Source organism: Rhinopithecus bieti, unplaced genomic scaffold (assembly GCF_001698545.2).
Source record: "Rhinopithecus bieti isolate Rb0 unplaced genomic scaffold, ASM169854v2 scaffold_7673, whole genome shotgun sequence".
In the NCBI taxonomy this organism is placed as follows: Eukaryota; Metazoa; Chordata; class Mammalia; order Primates; family Cercopithecidae; genus Rhinopithecus; species Rhinopithecus bieti.
This window is the reverse complement of record NW_016806375.1, coordinates 6,278,090-6,288,234: the sequence shown is the minus strand read 5'-3', so window position 1 is coordinate 6,288,234 and position 10,145 is coordinate 6,278,090.

The window sequence follows — 10,145 nt, the reverse complement described above, 5'->3', positions numbered from 1 at the left end:
ANCCACACCATGCACACACCGCACCACACACACACACAAACCACACACACCACACACATACGCCACACACACACACCACACCGCACACACCCCACACACACCGCACACACACCACACACACCACACACACACACCACACACATACACCACACACACACCATGCACACCACACACACACCACACACACACACCGCACACACACCCCACACACCACACACATAACACACATACACCACACGCACCGCACACAGACACCACACACATACACCACACACACACCATGCACACCACACACACACCACACACCACACACACCGCACACACACCCCACACACCACACACATAACACACATACACCACACGCACCGCACACAGACCACACACACACCATGCACACCACACACACACCACACACCACACACACACCACACACACCACACACACACCACACATACCACACACACACCACACATACCACACACACACCACACATACCACACACACCATGCACACCACACACACAGAAAGAGATCCTTTTTTTTGTTTTTTGTTTTTTTGATATTTTTTAGTAGAGACGGGGTTTCACCGGGTTAGCCAGAATGGTCTCGATCTCCTGACCTCGTGATCCGCCCGTCTTGGCCTCCCAAAGTGCTGGGATTACAGGCTTGAGCCACCGCGCCCAGCCAAGAGATCCTTTAAGAGCTGTTTTCTTCTGACCCGGAACTGTATTTCATTCTCCAACTCTGCAGACACAGAAAAGCCATTATTGCAGTAAAAATATCTCCCCACATTATTTATTGTTAATATTTATCTATTTTGTCTTTTCCAGGTTTTTACAGCCTTAACTTCATTCAAAGCAGGCCCCTAGTGCAGGCAATGCAGAGGTTCTTTGCATGAGGAGGGATGAGGAGCTCAGAGAGCTGCAGCAACTTGCTCAAGATTGCACAGCAGGTTAATGGCCAAGTTGGGACCAAGGATCGAGACTCCGGACTTCCAGTGCAGTGGGAGTCTCCTACAAATCATGTCCAGGATCAAAGTGGACGCTGAAGGGCAGGGGTTTTGTTCACCCTCTTCCCTTCAGTTACTGAGTCCCTAAACTCCTCTTTAACAAGCAAGTAACAGTGACCTAGTATATTTGAACTTGAGCAAGGCAGTGGACAAGCAGGTGCATGATATGCCCATGGTCAAGCATGATGGAAAACTGTGAGGTGGATTCAAGGGCCGTCAGTAGAAGATTGGCACCCAAATGATTTTGGTGAATCGGTTTTCACATGGAAGGTTGCTTTGCCCCATGATTTTTTATTACTAAAATTTAATGACTTGAGCTTCTCTCCCACCTCTTCTTTACTTTAATTATTATTATTTATTTATTGGAGATGAGAGACTTACTATGTTGCCCAGGCTGGTCTTGAACTCCTGGTCTCAAGTGGTCCTCCCGCCTCAGCCTCCCTCCCAGCACAGCCTCCTGAGTTGGTGGGATTACAGGCTTGACCCGCCACATCGGGCCCACCTTTTCTGAAAACGGCTCTCTACCCTAGTTGGGACACTCCCTCTTAGGATAAGTCTAGGATAGTTACTTAGTCCAAAGGGGCACTGCTAGTTCCCATATCCTGAAGGACAAAAACCTAGGAAGCCTCATTAGGCGCCCTGCAGTTTCTGGCACTGCCACATGAGGGCACTGCTGAAAAGAAGCCACTCTGTTGCCTAGAGGCAGTCCTCTGCGACCACATCTGCAGGAGCCTGGAAGCTAGCACCTGCAGGCCCAGGTCCAGGTGCAGCCTGTACCCGCTATAGAAACCACTTTATTGATCCAGGCATGTTCCATTTGGCTGGCTCTGCATTTGTTACTCCCGGGACTTTGGGAAAGGGAAAAGACATCTCCCACATAGCTATGGTCACTCCGTTACACACTGAACATCTAGTGTTACAGCTCTTTGTTTATTTATATATACGCTCAAATACAATTGTTTATGCATTTACCAACAGTGTGCTAGGGTAGCTAGGTTGGGACCAGTTTCCAGGCTCATTTACAAACGCTTCCTAGAAGCAGCAGACTCCCAAGCCCTTGTTCTTTCTAGGCTGCACTAGTGGGCAGTTCTTGGTTTGGTGCTGTACAGCACCCGTTCCTTCTCCAGTAAACACCCCAGTTCCATTAAGGGAAAGTGTCTCCTCTCTCCACTGCCTTGGGAAAGGGGTCATTCTTGGCTTCTGCCTCCCACCGCTAGCCTCCTCCAATTGAAGGCAAAGGAGTCAGATCCTTCCTCTCCTCACCTCCTGGGCAAATCAGTGGGAAATGCATTATTTAAAATGCTATTTCCCAGGACTCTGACTCTGCAAGGAGAGGGGAATGGTTTCTGGCCATTGTCTTTGTAGCAATAGCATTTGTGGAGGGGCCATTTACAGCATCCTGACCTATGTCCCTGTTCAAGGCAGTGACTGCTTTTCCTGCTTCCTGCTTCTTGGCCCTTCAGAGTTTCCTTAATTTCTGCTAACCTACATCTGCTCTTCTAGTCTTTCATCAATTTTGTAAATTTCCATTGGTCTTCAAACAAAAACAACATCCCTTCCCTTTAGTTTCTGGTGCTTGCAGAACCTGTCTGACAAACCCCAGAGAATCAAAGAGGTCTCTCCCTTTCTCACCTTCAAGATGTACCTTTTGGGCTGGTCTTGGTGGCTCATGCCTGTAATCCCAGCACTTTGAGAGACTGAGGCAGGTGGATTACTTGAGGTCAGGAGTTCAAGAGCAGCCTGGCCAACATGGTGAAACCCATCTCTACTAAAAATATAAAAGATTAGCTGGGCATGGTGGCACATGCCTGTAATCCCAGCTACTCAGGAGGCTGAGGCAGGAGAATGGCTTGAACCCAGGAGGAGGAGGTTGCAGTGAGTGGAGTGCCACTGCACTCCAGCCTGGGTGACAGAGAGACTCTGTCTCAAAAAACAAAAAACGATGTGCCCCAATTCATTCTTCGGGAGGATAGTTTGGGTCCTTCCCCCAAGGCAAATCTACACACACACACACACACACACACACACACACACACACACAGAGAGAGAGAGAGAGAGGGAGAGAGAGAATATGCAAAATTCCAAAATGTTAGCAGTGTTAGCCAGGATGCTGAGATTATTGGAGGTTTTATTTTCGCTTTTTGCTCATCTGTGTCCCCTGAACTTTTTTTTTTGCCATGTCTATACACTCTGTTTATGATTAAGAGTAACAACATTTACGAGTGCGTTTCTTTAATTGTAATTAGAGAAACTGAGATATTGAGAAAAGGTCAATAAGACCCTTTTTCTTTTTTTTTTTTTTTGAGACAGAGTCTTGCTCTGCCACCAAGGCTGGAGTGCAGTGGCCGGATCTCAGCTCACTGCAAGCTCCGCCTCCCGGGTTCACGCCATTCTCCTGTCTCAGCCTCCCGAGTAGCTGGGACTACAGGCGCCCGCCTCGTCGCCCGGCTAGTTTTTTTTTTTGTATTTTTTAGTAGAGACGGGGTTTCACCGTGTTAGCCAGGATGGTCTCGATCTCCTGACCTCGTGATCCGCCCGTCTCGGCCTCCCAAAGTGCTGGGATTACAGGCTTGAGCCACCGCGCCCGGCCAAGACCCTTTTTCATGCTAAAGAAGTGAGGCCCTGTTCCCTGCAGGGACTGTCCTTGAGAAGGAGACTTGACTGGCATTCTGGCACGGCCTCTGCTGTTATCACCCCTCTGGTATGGGTGTATTTATTGACAGAGCCAGGGCTGATATCACGGTTGGCTTTTTCGCATGCATGACTCCAGGCAAGTTCTTGCCTCTCTTGGGCCCCGGGTCTTCCCATATAAACAAGGAGGGGATGGGATTAAGTGACCTTTCAGAGTTCTGCTGCTCAGTTCTGGGGCCTTGTTGAAGGTCACTGCCCGATGGAAGCAGCATGCAGGGGAGAAGCTGGAATCACACTCTCTGGGTGAAAAGGCGCTGGAGATGTCCACATTGTCAGCGCTCTCTGAGCTGCATATGACAAAAACCCACCTTAAACTGGCTTAAGTAAAAAAGGAATCTATTGGCTCATGTACCTGAAAAATTTAGATCTAGACTCAGGCTTGGCTGGACCCTGGGAATTAAAGGCTGTCATCCAGACTCGGTCTCTCTTAGTCTCTTCTGTTTTCCTTTGACTGTTTCCTCTTCAGGCAGGCTCTTCCTGGACAAAGGCAATGTGGCCACCAGCAGTGTCAGGTTCACACCTTGCCAAATTAACACCTCTTCCCCAGGGCTCCAGCGGAAGTCCCAGCGTTGACTCTCGCTGGACTATATTAAGTGACATGCCCATCGCTGACCTGATCACTCGGTGGAGCTGGGGTATAGATTTTATTGATAGGCCAGACCTAGCCCCTGTGCCTACCTCTGAAGTTGGGAGGTGGGTGAGTGTCACTTACATGTTTTGGTCTAAGGGTTAAGGAGGGACAGTTCTCCAAAGGCATGTCAGGAGCTGCTACCAGCTGGGGACAGGATGTTGGGAAGGAAAGAGCCCATAGAAGTCCACTCATGTCCATCTGTGTCAGCGAAGTGTGTTCCTCAGATTGGCAGCAGCCTCATCACTATCATCATGTGGGAGCTTGTTAGAAATGCAAATTCACAGGTCCAGCCCAACAGGCAATTCTGATCATGCTAAAGTTTGAAAAACACTGGGGGAAACCAGTGCATCTTGCCCCTGCTTCCATCAGAATCACCTGGGTAGAGAGTGGGCCCCACTCAACGAATTTTATCAGGAAAAGGGAGGGGACCAGGTCCAGTCATTAGTGTTTTTTTGTTTTGTTTTGTTTTGTTTTGTTTTTTTGAGACAGTCACTCTATCGCCCAGGCTGGAGTGCAGTCGAGCAATGATAGCTCAAACTCCTGGGCTCAAGTGATCCTCCCACCTCAGCCTCCTGAGTAGCTGGGACCACAGGTACATGCCACCAAGCCAGGCTAATTTTTTTTTTATTTTTTATTTTTGTAGACCACCTGGGCTAGTCTCAAACCCTTGCTTCAAGCAATCCTCCTGCCCTGGCCTCCTAAGGCACTGAGATTACAGGTATGAGCCATCACGCTGACCTGATGCTTTTAAAAATGTTGCCCCAAGTGATTCTGATGGAAGCCCAGCTTGAAAGAACAACTGAGCTCAACCAAACTCTTGTTCTCAACTATTTCTAACTTATGAAGTGGCGATAAACAAGGAAGTGGATGGTCCTTCTGCTGAGAATGACGGTTTACTAAAGGAACGACTTGGAAGATAGCAACTTAAGCCAAGTCAAATGAAGAGACAAAGCCAGGGACATGTAATCCACTGAACTTTGTGGAATTTGAACCTGGAATTTCCTACCCTATGACAAATTAATCTTCATACCCACACAGCTGATTCAGCCAAGAAGAGAACTAGAGGAAAAAAATAATAGCCACAACTGAGTGCTTACTACAAGTGTATGTCAGACAATGTATTTATCTTTTTTTTTTTTTTTTTTTTTGAGGCGGAGTCTCGCTCTGTCGCCCGGACTGGAGTGCAGTGGCCAGATCTCAGCTCACTGCAAGCTCCGCCTCCCGAGTTTACGCCATTCTCCTGCCTCAGCCTCCCGAGTAGCTGGGACTACAGGCGCCTGCCACTTCGCCTGGCTAGTTTTGTATTTTAGTAGAGACGGGGTTTCACCGTGTTAGCCAGGATGGTCTCGATCTCCTGACCTCGTGATCCGCCCGTCTCGGCCTCCCAAAGTGCTGGGATTACAGGCTTGAGCCACCGCGCCCGGCCCAATGTATTTATCTTATTTACACCAACATGACCCTGGAAGGTAGGTACTCTTAAATAGGAATATAATCCTGTGAAGTAGGTAATATTAAATATGAAAGAGGAAGACACCAAGGATCAGAGGGTACAGTAACTAGACCCTGGTGGCTGAGCTAGGATTTGAATCCTGGGCTGTTTTGAAAACCTTTATTCCTGCTCTGTGTTGCCTTCTGGGAAAAGTCTCTAGTAAGGAGCTGAGGGGCTTGAGGAGGAGTTCAGAGGTGACTCCCCCGATTCCACACATTTTGAAGAAAGAGCACCAGCCTGAGATCAGAACCTGGGCTGCACTCCCAGCCCTACTCCTGCTTAGCTGCATGACCTGGAGCAAGTCATTTCTCTAGCTGGGGCCTCAGTCTTCCTTTCTGTACAATGGGATGGCTTTAAGTGACCCCCTAAGGTCTTTTTCATTTTGGGATCATCCGTCTGAATAACGTTATCAGGAAGTTTCCAGCAGTTCTGCTTTCTGGGATCCTAGGACCTATTTTGAAATGCTCCCATGGTCCATCCTGACCAGGTGTCATAATCAGTCTACTGATTACTAAAGAATTACTCCTTAGACCAGTCGCGGGTTCGTAATTTTTTTTTTCAAGGCTTAGAAGACAATACAGCTCAGACAGAAGGTCTAACAGTTGCAATTAAATCTTGGAGGACTAACAAGACACTGCAGAATTTTGTAGAGTCTCAGACCGTATTTTCATCAGATAGGATGCAAAAATCACAGTGCCCCGACTCCATCAATATTGATCAGTGCCTACTACATTCAGCTTTGTGCTGGGGACCATGGAGGACACAGAAGTGAAGGGGCAGGTGAAGGGGCAGCACCCCAGCGCCAAGAAGGAGTGCCATGGGTCGGGGCATGGCCCTGTACTCAGCCTCACATTGATCAGGGAAATGCAAATTAAGACAAAATGCTTTTTGCCACCAATGAAAGGGTTAATATCCAGGGCTGGCGAAGATGTAGTGAAGTGAGCGTTTTCATATACTACTGGTAGAGTGTAAACTGGCACAGCTTTTTCAGAGGATAGATTATAATATCTCCAAAAATTTTAAGTACATAACCTTTTAATCCAGCAATTCCACTTCTAAGACTGTCTTCAAGAAATGCTTGCTCTATGCACAAGAAGGCAAAATAAGAATGTCCATTGCTGTGTTGTGTGTTGTATGTATTTTTTGGAGATAGCCAAGACAGCATTCATTAGGGAATGGCTAAACTGGGCTATATTCATGCTCCGGCACTTTGCAGCATTTAACAAGCACAAAGAAGATCCCCAGATAACGACACAAACAAATTTCCAAGATATATACATTTTAAAAAGCAACTCTTAGAATATATTTGGTTAGGTCAGGCACGGTGACTCACACTTGTAATCCTAGCACTTTGGGAGACCAAGGCAGGCAGATTATCTGAGCTCAGGGGTTTGAGACCAGCCTGGGCAACATGGTGAAATCCCGTCTCTACTAAAAAAAATACAAAAAAATTAGCCAGGCGTGGTGGTGGGTGCCTGTAATCCCAGCTACTCAGGAGGCTGAGGCATGAGAATCACTTGAACCTGGGAGGTGGAGGTTGCAGTGAGCCGAGGATCACACCACTGCACTCCAACCTGGGTGACAGAGTGAGACTCTGTCAAAAAAAAAAACAAAAAACAAAAAAAAAACACCTGGCATGGTGACTCATGCCTGTAATCTCAGAATTTTGGGAGGCTGAGGCAGGCAGATCACCTGAGGTCAGGAGTTCAAGACCAGCCTGACCAACATGGAGAAACCCTGTGTCTACTAAAAATACAAAATTACCCGGGCGTGTGGTGCATGCCTGTGATCTCAGCTACTTGGGAGGCTGAGGCAGGAGAATTGCTTAAACCCGGGAGGTAGAGGTTACAGTGAGCCAAGATCATGCCATTGCACTCCAACCGGGGCAACAAGAATGAAACTCCACCTCAAAAAAAGAAAACAAAAAAGAATATATTTGGTTAAACACACACACACACCCCTACCCACCCAACCCCACCACATCCTCCCCCATACCACTATGAAATACTGCTTCTTACCCATTGGAATACGTATAATAATAATTTTTTTTAAAAAAGAGGCCAGGCTCAGTGGCTCACACCTGTAATCCCAACACTTTGGGAGGCCAAGGTGGGAGGATCACTTGAGCTCAGGAGGTTGAGACCAGCCTGGGCAACATAAGGAAGCCCTGTCTCAACAAATAATTTTTTAAAATTAGCCAGGTATGGTGGCACACACCTGTAGTCCCAGCTACTAGGGAGGCTGAAGCAGGAGGATCTCTTCAGCCTGGGCAATCAAAACTGCAGTGAGCTGTGATCGCATCTCTGCATTCCAGCCTGCGTGACAGAGCAAGACTCTGTCTAAAAAAACCAAAACAAAATGTAAAGACAAATGTTGGTGAGGATGTGGAGAAATTGGAACCTTCATATACTGCAAACGGGAATGTAAGATGGTGCAACCACTTGGAAAATAATCTGACAGTTCCTCACATAGAATGATCATGTGATGCAGCAATTCCACTCCTAGGTATGTAACCAACAGAAATAAAACACGTTTTCATACAAAATTCATACATGAATGTTCATAGCAGCATTATTATAATGACAACCCAAGAACTGGTGAATGGATAAATAAAATACTGTATAGCCATCCAATGGAACATTATTCTGCAATCAAAAGGAATGAAGTACTGACACATGCTACAACATGGATAAGTCTGAACAAGTTTATGCAAAATCAACAAAGCCATTCACAAAATACCATGTATTGTATGATTCCATTTATATGAATGTCTAAAATAAGCAAATCCATAGAGACAGAAAATAGCGGTTGTCTTGAGCTGGAAGTGTGGACGGGACTGAAAGACGAGAGCTAAGGGGTGTGGAATTTCTTTCTGAAGTAATTAAAACGTTTTAAAATTTATTGTGGGCCGGGCGCGGTGGCTCAAGCCTGTAATCCCAGCACTTTAGGAGGCCGAGACGGGCGGATCACGAGGTCAGGAGTTCGAGACCATCCTGGCGAGCACGGTGAAACCCCATCTCTACTAAAAAATACAAAAACTAGCCGGGTGAGGTGGTGGTGCCTGTAGTCCCAGCTACTTGGGAGGCTGAGGCAGGAGAATGGCGTAAACCCGGGAGGCGGAGCTTGCAGTGAGCTGAGATCCGGCCACTGCACTCCAGCCTGGGCGACAGAGCGAGACTCCGTCTCAAAAAAAAAAAAAAAAAATTTATTGTGAAATTGGTTGTACAACTCTCTAAATACACTAAAAACCATTGACATGTACACTCAAAAGGTGTGAATTATGTGGTACATTAACTATGTCTCAATAAAAAAAGTACAAATATGTACAATGCTTTCAATGAAACATTGTTTTTAAGTAGCAGAAGGAAATAGCCTAACACCCATAAATAAGTGATTGGCTGAGGAAATTATAGTAAAATATACTAGTGTGGAATATAATGTAATGTTATGCCAGAGGCAAAAATGACGACCTTTTGTACAAACTCATGCGGCATGATCTCTGAGATATATTGCAAAGTGAGAAAAGCACTTTAGCGTAGCATGTTCCCCTCATGTGAAAAAGAGAGGAAAGAACATCCATCCATACTTGATTTTCATATGCACAGACCCGGGGTTGGCAAGCTCCAGTTCACATGTCAAATCCAGTCTGCCACCTGTCTTGGTACAGCAGGGAGGTAAGAATGGTGCTCAGATTTTTAAGTAGTTGGAAAACGAAAGAAGAAGAAGATTTCCTGACACTTGAAAATGATATGATGTTCAAATTTCTGTGTCTATGAATAAAGTTTTATTGGCACACAGCCCCATTCATTCATTTATATATTGTCTGTGGCTGCCTTTGCAATACAATGGCAGAGTTAAGCAGTTGGGGCAGAGACCATAAGCCTGCAAAGCCTAAAGTATTTACGACCTGGCCCTTTACAGACAAAATTTGCTGACTCCTGGCCTAGCGTAGCTGGAAGGAAACACTGGAAAGTGGTGACCTGGCCAGCTGCTCTGGGAGAGGAAGGGACTGCTGAGGGATGAGGTAAGAGGGAGTCTTTTCACTGGGTACCCTTTCAGACCTATTCAAAAGATGTCAACAAAACTAAAGCTATATATTCCTGCATGTGAACATATTAGGATGTAAATATGTAGACAAATATTTCAACAGCTATCCATCAAATGGATAACAGGTTACTTACTTTGAGGGAGGGGCCTGGCTGGGGAGAGGGGAGTTAAGTAGTTTCAGTAGTAAATGTATGATTGGAATAGTTTACAAGGAGAATCACTTAATGTATGACTTAATGCAATAAAAATGCAATAAAAATAAAGAGTGCATTCATAAAA